The 18,021-nt window shown below is 39.9% G+C and overlaps 1 long non-coding RNA gene across 1 annotated transcript in view; it reads right to left on the reverse strand.

Moving 5' to 3' along the window:
• Window positions 1-6,071: 6,071 nt before the first annotated feature.
• The window catches only part of LOC114823471 (uncharacterized), a 13,446-nt gene continuing 1,496 nt past the window's right edge, over window positions 6,072-18,021 (reverse strand). Inside the window, exon 2 of the long non-coding RNA XR_003771540.2 lies at window positions 6,072-6,422. This is a non-coding gene — a long non-coding RNA (uncharacterized lncRNA). The remainder of the gene's footprint in view (window positions 6,423-18,021) is intronic.

Here is an 18,021-nt window from a genome sequence, read left to right on the forward strand (position 1 = left end):
ACAACCGTATTGGTTGGACGAGCCATCAACATATAGACTCCATGATGGAGCTGTTGGTTATATTTTCTGAGCTTCTGAGGTAATGAAACCAATTCTTTAGGCGTAGAAACAATGTCAACAAGATATGTGAAGTTGGTGATGAAGTCTGCCACTACTTGGCCCTTCTCAGCTGGCTTTTGTTGGTAGGAGATGTCAAACTCACCCAATGATATCGCCCATTTGATCATTCACCCGGAAGTGTCAGGACTTTGGAGTATCTGTCGAAGAGGATGATTGGTAAGCATGATGATGGAGTGTGCTTGGAAGTAAGGGTGAAGTTTTTTAGCAGACATGACCAACGCTAGAGCCAATTTCTCAATGTTGGAGTATCGTGTCTCTGCATCTTGTAAGGCCTTGCTAGCGTAGTAGACAGGCCATTCGACATTACCATCCTTTCGAATGAGAACGAAACTTACTGTTGAAGCTGATACTGACAAATAGATAACGAGAGTGTCACCAACTTCAGGTTTGGAGAGCAGAGGGGCTTTACTCATGTAGTCTTTGAGGTTCTTGAATGCCTCAGCACATTCATCAGTCCATGTAATGTACTTCTTACTTCCCTTAAGTGCTTTAAAGAAATGAGCACATCTGTTTGTGGCCTTATAGATGAACCTAGTTAAGGCTGCCACCTTGCCAGTAAGGCTCTTGATGTCTTTTGAAGTTACTAATTCCTTCATGTTAAGGATTGCTTTGAACTTCTCGGGATTAGCCTCAATGCCTCATTGGTTTAACATGAAGCCTAAGAATTTGCCAGGGCCTACGCCGAAGGCACATTTGTTGGGGTTCAACCTCATTTGATACCTCTTCAGAATTGTGGAAGTTTCAGATAGGTTGGTGATGTGTTGGTCAGCATGTTTGCTCTTGACTAGCATATCATCAACATAAACTTCCATGCTCTTCCCAATCTGTTCAGTGAACATTGAATTGACCAGTCTTTGATAAGTTGCTCCTGCATTCTTTAGGCCGAAGGGCATGACTTTATAGCAATATAGTCCCCTGTCAGTAGTGAAGGCTGTGTGTTCTTGGTCCGGAGGGTTCATGAGGATTTGGTTGTATCCTGAGTAAGCATCCATGAAGCTCAGAGGTTCACACCCTACCGTAGAGTCTATAACTCTGTCTATGAGAGGAAGAGGAAAGCTATCCTTCGGGCATCCTTTGTTTCGGTTGGTGTAATCGACACATATTCTCCATATGACCTTTACGAGCAGGAGACTTTCCTTGGTCGGATTCTTCTTAACAAAGACAACATTTGCTACCCACGTTGGATAATTGACTTCGTGGACGAAGCCTATGCCTTTGAGTTTTTCAACTTTAGCCTTCATTGTCTCGTACCGTTCAACGTCATAAGATCTTTGCTTTTGTCTCACTGGCTTGGTCTTGGGGTTAATACTTAAGTGATGACAGATGATATCGAGAAAGATGCCTGGCATGTCCTCGTATGACCAGGCGAAGACCTCAGTGTTCTCTTGAAAAAAAGAGATCAATGCCAATCGAATAGGTGGTGACAAGTTGGTGCCAATCTTCACCATGCGATCCGGATAATCTTTTGAGATAGAGACCTTCTCTAACTCTTCAATGGGTTGTGCTTGCTGGGTGAAAGAGTCATCTCGAGGATCGTCGGGTTGACTGTTGCCACCTTGAAAATCCAAGTTAGCTTTGTCTGGGCTGGTCTTTATGACTTGGTCATGTATAAAAAAGGTTTCCTTGGGCAAAGGCAGGTGCTATTGCTTGACCGAAGTTTTGTAACATGATCGTGTAACCATTGCCATAGGGGGTTGGAAATTTCATTAACAACATATGTATGGATACTATGGCCTTGAGATCATTGATGCCTGTGCGTCCGAAGATGACATTGTATGTCGTTGGGCAATCAATCACTAGGAAGTTAGTGCTAAAGGTAGCTGTGTAAGGGCCTGTACCAATGGTGAAAGGTAAATGGGAATGTCCCAAAGGTTGCACGATATCACCGGAGAAGCTTATCAGATGGGAAATCGAGCGATCAAGCAAGTGTTCAACTACATTAAGTTCCCTGAAAGCTTCAGCAAACATGATATTGACCGAAGCCCCTGTGTTTACCAGGATTCGTCGTACTTCAAATTTGGCTATATGAGCTTCCACGATCAGTGGGTCTTTGTGAGAGTAGATGATACCTCTTTCTTCCTCAGGGTAGAAACATATTGGATCCCGGTTAGGCTTTTGATACTTACCTCCCCTGATGTCTTCCATGTGAAACACTTGGTGGCTAGACCTTAAAGCCCATTCACTATTTTTCATGGCCCTGTTGGAAGATTTAGATATGGGTGTGCCACCACTTATGGAATATATCACATTCACCTGCCGTTGGTCACAGTTACCCCTTGGAGTGTGAAGGAGGAATTGATCAATTTTTCCTTCACATGACAAAACTTCAATATGATCACGAAGGGTGATACACTTCTAGCCGTCATGGCCATTATGCTCGTGGTAGTAGCAAAACGTGCCCATGTTCTTCGTGGGCTTGTAATCCGGGTGCCTCGGCTTTGGCTTCGGTATCAGGTGTGCTATGTTACCACGCATGTGGCGTTCAAAGGTGTGTATGCCTCATACCTCGGGGTAGGGGCTGTCTTGACATGTGCTTGACCCACTGTGTTGACTACCTGGGGTTGGGGATTATGATGGCGATACCGTTGGTTATCACGATAGTGTCCCTTACTCTTTTTACTGAAATGAGATTGGTGAGGATGGAAATCTTTCCTTTTGCCCTTAGATTGATATGTATGTTGACTTGGCAAAGTATTAAGTAAGGTAAGGGGAGGCACTGCGGCCGTTTGGAAGATCGAGGTCTTCTCATTTGGTTAGATTTGGCTTCCACTCCCTACTTGCTGATAAGGGGTGGCTGTGGGGTGTTTCCCTTGATATATCCTTACCTCGGCGGAGGCATGGTTGTAAGCCTGTGCCATCACCTCAGAGTAAGTCTTCCAAGTGTTAGCATTGATCATGTACTTGAAGAAACAATCACGTAGGCCTGCCGTGAAGGCCTTGAGGGTGGTCTTGTCATCTGCCTCAGCGCAGCGAGAATACTCATGGTTGAAACTACCGGCATATTCTCGTAGTGACTCGTCCGGCTTCTTGCGAATAGTGTAAAAGTCATATGCAGAATGCAAGCGATCAATCTGGAAGATGTGTTGAGAGATAAACGGTTTCCTCAACTCCTCAAATGAGTCTTCTGTCTTAGGTGGAAGATGGCAATACCAATTTAGAGCTCCGCCAGATAGGGTGATAGGGAAGAGAAGACATCGCTCTTTGTTGGTGTGCATCCGATTTGCCATGGTGGACTCAAAGAGGAAACGGTGCCTCAATTGGGTCCTCCCTTCCAGTATAGTGTTGTAAACCAAGCTTTTGTTTTGTCTTCGCTTAAAGGGGGTGTCGAGGATCCTCCTTGCAAAAGGGCCAAGCCTGGGTTGGTTCCTGTCAGGTATCTCGGCCTGACGTTCGGCCTTCAACTTGTTTACTTCCTCAATGAGCTGTAAGACAAGGGGGTCTTGAGTGGAGTCATGTACCACTAGGATTTTCTTTCGTAAGTCTCCATTGCCTCTTGGAAGGAGGAAAGTTTGAGCAAGGGCGTGTGATTTTTCCTTGGACTCGCCGTATTGACTTCTAGGGCGAGTCTGTCGGAATACCTCAGAGTCCCATGTACCTTCATGTTCCTCTGGGACCTGTCGTTCCTTCCCTAGATTGGCGGCTGGCCTGGGTCGTGGGAGGGGATCGAGTCTTTTAGAAACCCTTGGGTCATTGATCTTCGAGCATATGTGGAGGGGATTCTCTCGACGTTGATTTAGGAAGTCTTGGCAGTCACGATAAACGGCTTTCGATCCTTCTAACCCTTCTGTAAGGAGGTGTCTTCCTTCACTTCTCCTGCTTCGGGTCGAAGCAGCTAGTTGAGAGAAGTCTCATGTTGATCATTGTTTTGATGATTAGCTCGCTCCTCATCTGGGATACCCATGTCGAAGGAAGGTGACCCTCTGTGTTGGGGGGCACCCAGATGATGGTTGATGTCCATAGGGGCAACAAGCTCGCGTGTTTGAGTACGCATAGTTTCGTGGAGCGTCTCAAAGAGCTTCTCATATTGCTACTGGAGGACCTCCTTCTTCATTCCTATCTTGTTGTTCTAAGCTTCTAGCCCATCGACTTTAGCTTGAAGAGCAACCCTCTTTCCTTCCTTCTTTCGTTGCTTCGCACTAGGTACAAGAAGGGTGTCATTCTGTGTGTTGTGGCTTCCTTCGCTCCCCATGTTGAAGAAGGATGCCTGGTCAAAAGAGAGTGTATGAATGGTGGAAACCAGCTTGACAAAGCTGAAGACAGTGGGAATAAGTGTCGTTCACATAGACGGCGCCAAATGTTGATGCACAAAATCAGTGGGGACTTTGGTACAACAGAAAGTGTTAAGTTTGTGACCTTTACTAGATTGCTCAGGTCACTAGTGTGGATAAGTATGCAAATGGATAGAGACAAGGAAGCAAACACAAGATGTACGTGGTTCACCCAAATTGGCTACATCCACGGAGTAGAGGAGTTCTCATTAATTGTGAAGGGTTTACACAAGTACATAGGTTCAAGCTCTCCTTTAGTGAGTACTAGTGAATGATTTAGTACAAATGACATTAGGAAATATTGTGAGAGAATGATCTCTATTTATAGAAGAGAGTTTCTAGTTTCATTATGTCATTGACACATGTCGTGTTGTGATGAGCTTCTGATGTTGACACGTGTCGCGCTATGATTGGCTTCTGATGTCGACATGTGTCGCGCTGTGATTGGCCTCCTGGTTGGAGGGAAACTCTTCTGGGTCCTTGACGGTATAACGTTGACCGGTGCTTAGTAGTTTCGGGATTGGTAAAGTATGGTGCAAACAACTTTAGTTCCAAGTAAATAAGATCGAAACTTATCTAAAGCAAACACAACGGCAAGAAGTTCTTTTTCAGTGGTGTAGTAGTTCAATTGAGCATCATTCAAGGTCCGGGATGCATAATAGATGACGTGTGGAGTAGTTTAATGTAGAAGCTATTGAGGATTTCCTTTTCAAACTAATCTTAGTTATTGATGGACTCAGGATTGATGTTGGTGTACCAATCAAAGGCGTTACCTTTTAGCGAGTGCACGAACTGCTTGCCGACGTAGTCTCCCTCTATCCTAGCATTGTGCAAGTTTCTATAAAATGGGCAATATGTTGTTTGAGATTACCCTTTCCATCGATTTGGATGCTTTTTGGTGGCTGATAACCCCTTGGCATCCTCAAGGCGTTAATCTTTTTGGGGTAAGGCTTTGAGTACATCACAGAGTCATGTGAGCTCCCTTCATACTGCATCTTGATGGTGCTAGTGATCATCTCTTGCAGCTGCTGGATAGAGAGAGATCCCATGAGCGACGTTGCTTTGTCTAGCTTCACCTCGGCTTTTTCTATCGGAGGCTCCTCATCTTCGTCAAATTACTTCTTTTATAGATCAATCTTTCGGTCGTGGTTAGCTTTTTCGTCATGCTGCACCTCAAGACAGTTGACGAGTGTAGCAATCTGCAAGCCCTTTTCCTCCACGATCATTGTTAGCCTTGCAATTGCTTCATTCATTTGAGCCAGCTGCTTCTAGATGGAAGTCACACCAGTAGTCATGCCTTCCATGGCTATAGGATACGAGCTGCTGCTTGAGTCGGCATCGGAAGTCAAGGACTCAGAGTACCTCCTTGGGCTTTCTTCCCTTGGCGCCCTTAGCAAGGCCAAGATGATCACAGGCTCGTGCCTCGGGTGCTCTTGCTCATTCGGCAGGTTTGGTGTAGGGGTGGAAGGCACGACAGAGAGAGTTCGTGCCTTGCTTTAGGTTGTAACGCCTAAAGTGCCACCACTTGCGACAAGGATGTTCTTGCGAGAAAAGCTTGCTATTTTCTTGATGCCATTTGTGCTTCTTATAGATTTGAAGACAGAGATGAGAGGTAGAGATGTCCCACTAGGCATGCCAAATTTGTAAATAAGAAAATTCTGTAACGAATGAAACGAGAACACGTGTACTATAAGTGCCATCTCCAGGACTTCACCCAACATATTTTATACATTCCCTTACAATCATGTCATTCTAACACATATTATTTAAGAATTTCATCATGCAGCCATAGTATGACATCATTAAATTTGCCACATCAAAGATCTTAATCATAAGGATAATGAAATTAAGCACTGTATGGGCTCCACTCTTAATTTGCCACATCAAAGATCTTAATCATAAGGATAATGAAATTAATCAAAGATCTTAATCATAAGAATAATGAAATTAATCATAAAGATCTTAATCATCCAGCATTGTTTGGGCTCCACTCTTAATGTAAAATTGCCTTCCAGCTAAATGAATTGGAGATGCCTACAGGGAATAAGGAAAAACACACTTTTAGGCCATGCGCACAGATCATCGCTTTATAAACATAATGCTTTATATGGAAGCTTGATAAAGTTTACTAAAATGTGCTAAACATCAAACTACAATAGCAATGGACCAGAAATCCACATGATACACTCACAAAAGGAAAACACTACAATCAAATTACAAGCACAAGCCCAAAAAATTATAACAAAGCAAATACAAAGGTAGATAGTTCATCAATGTTGACAATAGTGCAAGTGTAAGGATGGGAACTCTCTAACAATTGAATTGTAGAAAAAGAATATATGATTGAATGTTGAATTTCATTGATACATGTAAATAATATATAAACAACTACATTCCTTGTATAACAAGACTCTTCCTACAAGTTAGGAATACATTTACAGTTATAATTCTAATTGATTTCCTACGTTGTCTAACACTCTCACTCAAGTTGGAGAGTGGATGTCAAGAACTCCCAACTTGTGTAACAAGCTTGAAAACTTATCCTTGTAGAGAGGCTTCGTAACCAAATCTGGCAACTGTAGTGTTGTACCAACATGCTTAGTCACTATTGTACCATCAACAATCTTACCACGTATAAAGCGACAATCCATCTCAATATGCCAAATGCGCTCATGGAAGACGGGATTGGCGGCTATAGCCGTTTGATTATCACAAAACAAAAGAGATGGACCAGTTGAAGTAACACCCAAATCCTCCAATAGAAACCACAACCAAACCACCTCACAACTAGGGGTGGGAAATTTTGTCATAAACCGATTTACCGACCGAACCATACTGGTTGGCTTATAATGGTATGGTATAATTTTGGCATTTTTTCATAATTGGTTGGCATTTTACCGAACCGACAATTAATGGCATGGCTTTGGTAATTAATTTTGTATGCCGACGATATGCCATACCTACCAATATATATATATATTATTTAGATATTTTAGGTATGCTATAAATCAGAGTCTGATTGTCCATAGTCTGTGCCGCAAGCCAATTGGAATTGGGGTGCAACGAAATTGATGGCATGGAATGCATGTGAGGCTCACTAATATACTTAATAACCACATGGGTCCCAAACTCCCATACGCGAAGCAACTTGTCATCGCTAGAAGTAACAAACCTACGGTTATTGTCCAAAAATTTAATCGTATTCACAGCACTTAAATGTTGATCATACTCTTGCAAACCTACAGTTATTATCCACACTTTCCTTATTTGCAAACCACTGGTTTAGCAATGCCAAGAAGACGGTTGGCTAGCGGTAACTGATTTTCGGTAATTATGTATATGTGGTTGGCAGGTGACACAAGGAATTTGGCACGGTTTGACAACCGAACCTAGCCCTACTCATGACAAGCCTTAGCCATAGCTCTATATTTTTCTTCAGCAGAAGAAAGGGAACTAGATTTATGCCACTTCGCTCGCCATGAAATCAAAGAATCTCCTAAGAACACACAGTAACCAGTAGTTGAGCGTCGAGTGATGGGGTAACCCGCCTAATCAAAATAAGAGAATGCTATAACTTTATTTGGTTATCAAAACGGAATAAGGAGCCTTGGCCTAGGGTATACTTCAAATAACAGACTACTCGAAGAACGGCTAATGCATGAAACCACTTAGAACATGTACAGGATAAGTAATATCCAACCTATCAAACAATATTGTATCCTCCATAGGGAATGCAATAGGACGCGCTCCCAGAAAACCATATTCTTTCATAATCTCCAGTGCATATTTACGTTGAGAAGAATAAATGCTACTTTTGGATCTAGAGACCACAATACCCAAAAAGTAGTTTAAATCACCAAGATCTTTAATTCGAAAGTGAGTACAGATATAAGATTTGAGAGAATCAATTGCAACAATAACATGGCCTGTGACCACAATATCATCCATGTAAATAAGCAAGGCTGTGAAAGAAGTACCTGAATTTTTCATAAACAATGAATAGTCGGCTTTAGATTGTTTGAAACTAGCAGAAAGAATGGCATTGGAAAACTTGGCAAACCATTGACGAAAACTTGGAAGATGAGTAATCAGATGCAAGGGGGCCTAAATCCCTTCAAGAAGGCCTATTCCTTATCCTATACATATGCCGGACCAAACTTTCTAGAAGCCCTAGAAAGGTGGCTCCCCAAACCTTTGTAGAAGTCCCAAAATCTGCTGCAAAACATTTTATTTCTAGAAGCCTAAAAGAGTGGCGTCTGTTCCCTTTCTAAAAACCCTAAAATCTGCCAGAAACCCCCCCCTTGGATTGGGCCAAGCCTTGTTTGGCAAACCCTAAGCCTCTTCCTCCAGAAATTCGACCAAACCCTAGCCTATAAATATGTTTTCAGCCAAATTTTGCAGCCCACCCCCATATCATTCTACAGCACATTCAGCCGCATATTTACACCATTCTACACCTTTTGCCACAACCTTGGGAGAAGAAGAAGTCTTGTCGTGGCTTCCATTGGAGAAAGAGGACCTTATGCCGCAAGCCACTTGCAACCATTGGAGTTCTAAGAGTTCTTTCTTCCCTCGTTTTAGTTTCAATATTTATTTTAGTTTGCTTTTCAATTGTTATGAACATGTATAACTAAGTCAAAAGAACAAATAAATCAAAATTGCAATTGAGACGTGAATGTAAAAGAATATGACCCTGCGTAAAGCGGGAGTCTTGTGCACTGGGTACGACAATAAAGCAAAACAACAAAAAAAAGAAAAAAAAAACCTAATTGGGAATACTCATATTCCCTGAGGAACTGACATAGATCAATTTAGTTAGAAAAATACAGAAAAGCTTTTGAAATTGTCCGACGCAGCATCTGGAACAGACCTATGAAATAACATGATATGGTTTGTTTGATGAGGGCAGTTTTGGCCTAGCCGCAATAATTTTGTTCAATCAAATCAGAAATTGCGAATAAAAATGATCAACATAAACAGTATTTTGAGTTAAAAAAAGTTGTAGAAATTTCAAATTCCATTCCAAGTGAATACCCAAAGTGAGAACGAGGAAGCAAACTATTGTGATATATATACTCCTGGACTTACCCTGGACTTACACTTGGCATGCATATGTTCTCATACTTATACGTAGTATGGTATTTTGGAAACTATACTTGCTTTACTGCAAGGGGTTAGTACGTTTACAAAGTAAATGGTTTCCCTAAATTTCCCAGAAAATTAACCCTGACTATGTAATTTGACAATTTTACCCTTCTTGGGAAAAATATATTCTAACGTGGATGCAATTATTTGACGTTGAACCATTTTCTCGATAGGGCAAATTTTATTATGCTCGTCGTTATGAGTACACGCTAAACACTATAGTGTAGAAACACTATTGTGGATAGTTTGCCCTAGATTTTCTTCAAAGTCGAATTGTTCATCCATCTTCACACAAGGACAACCGAAAACAATTAATACAAGAGCAATAACAAATAAAGAAAGGATGGTTTGCCCGTGCATAAACTAGAAATGGAAGGCAGAGAGAGAATGGAGAAGCAGAAGAGGGGTATCTAGAAATGAAAGGCAGATAGGAGTTGGAGAGGTGAGTTTTGATTTGGGCAACCAAAATCCTTGGGATAAAAACATTTTACTCAACAATGGACAGTAAAATATTGCAGGAAAGAAGAACAAATAAATCAAAATTGCAATTGAGACGTGGATGTAAAAGAATATGACGAATTATAAAGCACAAGAACACAAAAAAAAAATCCCAATTCAGAATACTCATATTCCCTGAGGAACAGACATAGATCATTTTAGTAAAAAAAATACAGGAAAGCATCTGAAATTGTCCGACGCAACATCTGGAAAAGACCTATGAAATAACATGATTTGGTTCGTTTCATAAGGGCACTTTTGGCCTGGCCGCACTAATTTTGTTCAATCCAATCAGAAATTGACAATAAAAATGATCAACATAAACATTATTTTGAGTAAAAAAAGGTTGTAGAAATTTCAAATTCCATTCGAAGTGAATACCCGGAGTGAGAACGAAGAAGCATAAGAACGGGAAAACGATAATATTCAGAGGCATAGGCAGTTTTACAATATTCATAAGTTGTTTTGTTTGATGAGGGTAATTTTGTCAATTAAATGTGGAAAATTGACCGACTTTGGTTCTTGAGAAGCCATGGCAACCGGGGAAAGGAGTTGCAGGGAGGTCTCGTAATGGGGATAAAAAAACATTTACCCAAAAGCATGGACATTAATTACTGCCCCAAAAAATAACAATTAGCTCAAGAATTCAATTGAGAAGTGGATTTAAAAAGAAGACCACGAATTCTAAGGCAAAAGAACATACAGATTAAATCCCAATTCAGAAAAATCATGGGGCGATTCATGAATCATCTTCAAAGAGGAACAAACCGAGAGCACGGTTTCAGAAAAATACAGAAAAATGCGAAACGCGGGAGTTTACTGATCGGATCATATTTATATATATTTTTATTTCGAATTCACTCGTCTTTTCTTAGTTAGTTCTTTATATTTTGAGTTATTTACGTTATTTTTGTATTTATAGAAATTGTTATGCTAAGAAAATAAAATAGCACAAATGAGTTTTAAATAATAAACAGAAAAGAAAAAAATAAAAAATAGAAAGTAGATAGCTTCTGTTGTTGTGATTTTTGGGCTGGCTATGTAAAAGTTGCGTACTGTTAACGTTAAACACTCCAAGAATCAATTTTTCTTACATGCTTGACAGGTCTTTGGTCCACGGAGCCATCATTTCTGCTTTTCTGACTATTGCTCAAGCCATGACTGATCAAGGATGTATATAGAGCAGAAGAATATTGTACAATTGGAGAGAGAGAAAGACGGATCCAAGAGAGAAAGGCAGCAAGGCTGCCAGAAAGAGGAATAAAAAAATTAAAAGGAAGCTGCCTTTGCAGCTGGAAAGAAAAAAAGGAGAAACAAGAAAGAAATTGGGGAGACACGGGGGGGACGGACAGAGTAGCGCAAGGAATAGAAAAATAAAAGAGCTGCCTTTGGCAGCTTTGAACAGCACACAGAAAGTAGAAAAATAATAGCGGGACAGAGAGTGAAGGTCAGAAAAGATATAGCTGCTTTGCAGCGGAGTAAAGACGGGGGGGAGAGGGAGCTGCCTCTTGGCAGCTCGCAGAGACGCAGGCCAGGCGGAAAGGCAACGTGAGAACAGGAAGGCAGTACGGGAATACAAGCTGCCTTTGGCAGCTGGCAGTTGACGCGCGGAAAGGAAAGTCAGCACGCTGCCTTGGCAGCGTGAAAAACCAGGAAGGCAGGCCAGCGAGGCGCAGTTCACACGGGCGTGAAAGCAGCAGATCACCTTCTTTCGGTTTAATCTTTCCAAACTCCTATTTTATTTTTGTTTTAATAATGTGTAATTAATTTTATTTTGGCTAGAGGTTAATTCGAAACCATGAATATATTTGTAATATGAATTGATTACCTTCGGTTGTGATTTCATAAGTTGTGATTTCAATTTACTTATCCGTTCGTATAAAAACTGATTTGTGTATGTTGGTTGAGAGTGCACGCTTAATTTACATGCATGAATTTGATGCTAGAATATAAGTGAATTTCACCTAATCGTTATGAACTTATTTTCACAAGTAGTAAAGGTTGCTAGTCACAATCACGTTAAGTAAATTCTTGGCAAGAGTATCATGCTTTTCATAGTTACGAATGCCTCGTCAATGCTTAGAGTTTTCACAAAGTTTAATGATCTTTGATTGTATCGCTATTGTGCTTTTCACGTAGGGGACTTTTGAAGAATGTTTTGAATTGTTGTATGCGTTTTTCCGTCCAATTCAATAACTTAAGGAAAACTTGAAGATTAAAAAAGTGCTGTTCACGGTTAATCTGGAGTATTGAGATTCACAATTTATTGAAAGAACAACTGAAAATCAATTTAGGTTGCATATGTGTCATGTGTGGAGAAGAACCCTCTAGCTAGTCCGTCATTTATCATTTCACCTTAATTTCATGTTTTTGTCAATTCTGTAATTTAATTAAGTTTAATTTACTTTTCATCAAAACCAAACACCCATCCATTGTTAAATTATATTATTTAGTTAGTTTTCTTTATTGTTAGTCTTTTAATTTAATTTCCGTCCATTTCAGTTCCTAGTGTTTAATTTGATTGTTTTCATTATTTTGAGTCATCCTAAGTGTATTTTGAGTTATTAGAGTTTTTAGCCTAGTTTTGTGTCCTTGAGTCTTATTTAATATTTTTTAAATTAATTTAGAATAGATTAGCAATCCCTCCTAATCCCCGGCCTAGAACGATACCCTACTTACATCCATACTACAATTGTCAAAAAGAGGGTTTAATTTTGTGTGTTAATTATTTTACGCATCAAATTTTGGCGCCGTTGCCGGGGATTAGTAACTTTGCTAATCCTTTTATTTTTGTTTTTGTTTATGTTTATATTGGTGTTTGTGTATTTTACTTTTGATATTTGATTTATTTTTCTTTCTTTGATTTTAGGCACAAATGGAGCTGAGGGAAATTTAAAGGAAAGATGCGTCCGGCTAAAGACGTTAAATCAAGCGCTTCTTGGGAGGCAACCCAAGCATTCAACGAAGGGAGACTTTGGAATCGCTAACCCAATCAGATTTGCATTTTTACACCCTTATCTTTACTGCTTTCATTTTGTTTTGTTTAGTTAGTTGTGTTATTTGGTTGATTTCTGTGAGTTTGTATTATTTAGTTTAAGTGTGGGGGAAGGTTAACCAAAGTCTCTTTACATTAATTTACATAAAAAAAAAAAAAAAAAAGATAAAATTTAAAATTAATGAAAAAAAAAAAAAAAAAAAAAACAATTAAAAAATCAAAAAAAAAAAAATATACATAAAAAAAAAAAAAAAAAAAAATTAAAATTAAAATTTTACAATGATGTAAACTAATAGTATTCATTGGTCGGGTGGTGCTTCAGTAGTAGGCGGGGCTTCAGCAGTCGGCGGGGCCACAGAAGGAGGAGGCGGCAGAGGTTGATCAGTTGGAGCTTCACTACGCGGTGCCGCCCCAGAAGACGAAGGCAGATGCGGTTGGAACAAACCCACAAACCTCCGATGATCAAGTAAAATTTGACCATCGGTGTCCTGCATCTGGTCAATCTTCCTCTTCATGCTGGTGGCATAGCTGTGTGCGAGCTTGTGCAATTCCTTATTCTCATGCTTGAGCCCTTTAATCTCTTGCTTGAGACTCTGTATTTCAGCCACCAAGGATTCAACGTGACGGGTTCGGGCATATAGGCGTTGGGCCATGTTGGATACGGAACCCGCACACTGCACACTGAGAGCCAGAGACTCCTTGACCGCCAATTCATCAGACCGCCTTGCGAGCAGTCTGTTATCTCTGGGAGTGACAAGGTTTCGGGCCACCACCGCAGCGGTCATGTCATTTTTCATCATCGAATCCCCCACGGTAAGGGGACCGGTAGGGGATATGAAGGATGGCCGCCATATGTTGTCTGGTGAAGGCGGAGATGCCTCTTCACCAATGTTCAAGTCAAAACGACGATCAGAAGGGCCAGACATTTTTCAGAGGTGGTAAAGAATGAAGAGAGGAGGACTGATCAAGATTAAACAAGTGCAAGAAGGGAGTGTTTACAGGAGGGAGCTCAAGTGTGTTGTGGAACAAAATTAACGTCTCTATAAAAAGGAAGAAATCAAAGAGGCGCTCCTCAGAGAAGCGTCCTCTCGCAAATCGAAGAGTCGGGGCTCCGTTCTCAAACGTCTGATTCTTTTCTCAAAAGAGGAGTTTCCTTTCTCAAAAGCCGGATTCTTTTCTCAAAAGAGGCGTTTCATTTCTTAAAGGCTGGGCTTGCTCAGAAACCACGAGCCGAACCCCGGATTTCAAAAGATCAATTTGTCCAGACGTGTCGTCACTTGTCACACGCAAATTGCTTTGCGGAAATCTCGGGCAATTTGTCGAAGCACCAATTCAGAAATCGAAGAGGGAAATTCAACAGTCAAAGACACGCTAGCTTTCTCAAAAGCTGGGCTTCAACCCACGGGAAAATCTTCTTTTCCAGATTTATCCGCACGTGTCACATGCTACCTCTACAATCGACGATGCTCAGAGCTCGAAGCGCCGATTACAGATATCAATGAGGAATCAGCTTTGCGGAAATTACGGGAAGCTTTGTCAGAAAGCGCGTAATTTGTATTCTTCACCCATCCACCGGCTGCCGACACTAAGTGAGAGAACAGTTCCGGTTGTGAAGACAAGTCCTATAAGTTTCTACCTTCGCCTTCCACAGCAAAAGCACACTCTCTCAGCACACCCTCTCAACACCTCTTCATCTCCGAAAATGCATTCCCAAAGAATCCTCTCGAGTCACTCTGTGTTCCTCATTCCTTGGGATACTCCTGCGAACAACCCATTCAAAGCAAAAGTATTTCATATCATAAAGGTTGAAAGCAAGAGTATCTCATATCATGCTTTCTCCATGTCCTTCTCCTTGTCTTTGTTTTCCGACAAGGAGAAAGAGAGCAATCAGCCAGCATTTGGTATCAATCTTCCGATCTGGAGCCAACTGCCTGGAACCCCTTCCTGATTGCTTACCTAGCCTTGCTCTCGAGTACTCATCTTCATCATTTTATGCTTTCTCTTCGTCTACCACATCTGCCTGGGGGACAGTAAGGGAAGTGAAAATGATACCTCGAAGCATGTGGAGACAATTCAGCTAGGGACAAGGAGAAAGAAAGCAAGAGGTGGGCACTTGGAAAGATTGAAGAAAGAAATAAGGACCAACACCTTTCCCTCGTGCCTGCCCGTTGTGCAGAAGAAACAAGCAGAGAAGAATGCAGCTTGCACAATCATCCCAGCGGAAGGAGTCCGAACTGAGGAACTAGAGAAGCTGCCACATCTGCTTGGAGAACAAATAAGGAACTGCAACATAACCAAAGAGCAAAGCTTCGCCGTACAATATCATCAAATCATCACTTGCAAGTAAAAAGCTAAGTGTCACCCTGTTCAAGAGGAACGCTGTGGAAAGTCAACAAGCACGACCAATGATTACTTATTAGTTTTATTCATTATCTTTTATCGTAATTTTCAATTTTTCGTTTGCAATTTTTTTTAATTAATTTTCTTGCGTTACTTAACTGAATTATTTCTTTTCTTTGCAGGAACTTTTGGTTCTTTCCACCCTTGAAGCTGATTGCAGAATTTTAGCTTGGGGGTCATCGCTTGATTTTACTGCAAATTAGGGAAGTTTTCAGTCCAATTGTTTTATTTTGTTTCTTATTATTTATTTATTTTATTTTTATTTGCATTATAGTGTTTTCTGACATTGGGGACAATGTCCAGTTTAAGTGTGGGGGTAGAAATCTCCAGAATTTCATTTGTTTCTGTGTTGCTGTTTTTTGTGTTCTTAATTAGTTTTGTTTTCTTTTAAAAAAAAAAATTTAAATTAAAAAAAAAAAAAAAAAAAAAAAAATTTCGGAAAATTTTAAAAAATAAAAAATTGTCTTGTTTCCCTTATTGTTTTGAATTAGATTTTTGTTAGTTTCCCGACCCAATGATATAATTGGATCAAATTTGAACCATGATCATCAAGAACTTAGTTAACATGTGTTTTGTGAAATTCCTAATTCTCTTGTTAGTTTTGTACATGTTTGATCATCTTTGAAAAACCAAATGCACATAGCCTTGTTAATGTGAAACTAAAGTATGACTTAAAGCTTCATATGTGAATTTAGTGACCATATACATCCTATGTGAGTTTTTGAGCCGATTGAAAGTGTGTGCATTTTTCATACACTCCTATTCTTTCATGTGTGATGAACTTATGTGAGATACATCTCTAGAACTTGCGTAACGATCTTTCGAAATGTTTGTCATCGATTGCATGAACTTGGAAATGATAGAGGCATTAGGTTTACCACTATGGCCCAAAGAACCATGTTTCCCAAAGAAAATTGATATCATTAGATTGCCAATTTGAGCCGTGTATGTTGAGCCTTTTATTTCTTATCACCAGATATGTCTACCCTTATACCTGAAACATTTTTCCTTACCCTTTCCAAGCGAGCAATGTGAGATTGTCTTATGAGAAATGTTTGTAAAGTACTTTGAAGGTGTTTGGCAAAAAAAAATAAGTGTGGGGGTATTTCATGTTTGTGATTATAAAAAAAAAAAAAAAAAAAAAAAAAAAAAAAAAAGAAAAAAAAAAAAAAAAGAGAAGAAAAGAAAAAGAAAAAGAAAGATTGTATAAAAAGAAAATAAAAAGTTTTTAAAGTTCAGTTTAAGAGTATGGTTGGAGGTGCTAGAAGAATTGCTGGAGAGCTTGAGTTCTTATAAATCTAAAGAAAAGAATTGCTTGAAAATGTAGCTTGGAACTTGTGTTTTCCTATTCTTTCATTTCAATAACCCTCTCCTTAAACCTCATTACGTCCAATAAAAGTCCTCTTGATTTAAGTTTTGCAATTATGATTGTGGAGATGAGATCTTTATGCAAGCTTATGGTAGAAATTTCACATTTGATTCTTTGAGCGAAACACATTAAAACTAAACACATGTGTGATTGAGTGCATATCCCGTGAGAAGGTCACTAGTTTGCATATGATGATTTTAAAAATAAAAACTTGAAATTGCATTAGCATGGCTATCTCACACACTACACTTCAAGGATGATTTAAAGATTACTGCTAATATTTGAATAAGGAAGATGAACTTGGATTAGTTCCTTGATGCGAGCTATGGTTCTTGATGATTTGTTTTCTTGAATGAAATTCTATGAGGGTCACATAGGGGGAAGCTAATGTTTTTCTTGTTACTTCGTGTTCTTGTCTTCTTTGTTTTGCTCGAGGACTAGCAAAAACTAAGTGTGGGGGTATTTGATCGGATCATATTTATATATATTTTTATTTCGAATTCACTCGTCTTTTCTTAGTTAGTTCTTTATATTTTGAGTTATTTACGTTATTTTTGTATTTATAGAAATTGTTATGCTAAGAAAATAAAATAGCACAAATGAGTTTTAAATAATAAACAGAAAAGAAAAAAATAAAAAATAGAAAGTAGATAGCTTCTGTTGTTGTGATTTTTGGGCTGGCTATGTAAAAGTTGCGTACTGTTAACGTTAAACACTCCAAGAATCAATTTTTCTTACATGCTTGACAGGTCTTTGGTCCACGGAGCCATCATTTCTGCTTTTCTGACTATTGCTCAAGCCATGACTGATCAAGGATGTATATAGAGCAGAAGAATATTGTACAATTGGAGAGAGAGAAAGACGGATCCAAGAGAGAAAGGCAGCAAGGCTGCCAGAAAGAGGAATAAAAAAATTAAAAGGAAGCTGCCTTTGCAGCTGGAAAGAAAAAAAGGAGAAACAAGAAAGAAATTGGGGAGACACGGGGGGGACGGACAGAGTAGCGCAAGGAATAGAAAAATAAAAGAGCTGCCTTTGGCAGCTTTGAACAGCACACAGAAAGTAGAAAAATAATAGCGGGACAGAGAGTGAAGGTCAGAAAAGATATAGCTGCTTTGCAGCGGAGTAAAGACGGGGGGGAGAGGGAGCTGCCTCTTGGCAGCTCGCAGAGACGCAGGCCAGGCGGAAAGGCAACGTGAGAACAGGAAGGCAGTACGGGAATACAAGCT

Source organism: Malus domestica, chromosome 16 (assembly GCF_042453785.1).
Source record: "Malus domestica chromosome 16, GDT2T_hap1".
Lineage (NCBI taxonomy): Eukaryota > Viridiplantae > Streptophyta > Magnoliopsida > Rosales > Rosaceae > Malus > Malus domestica.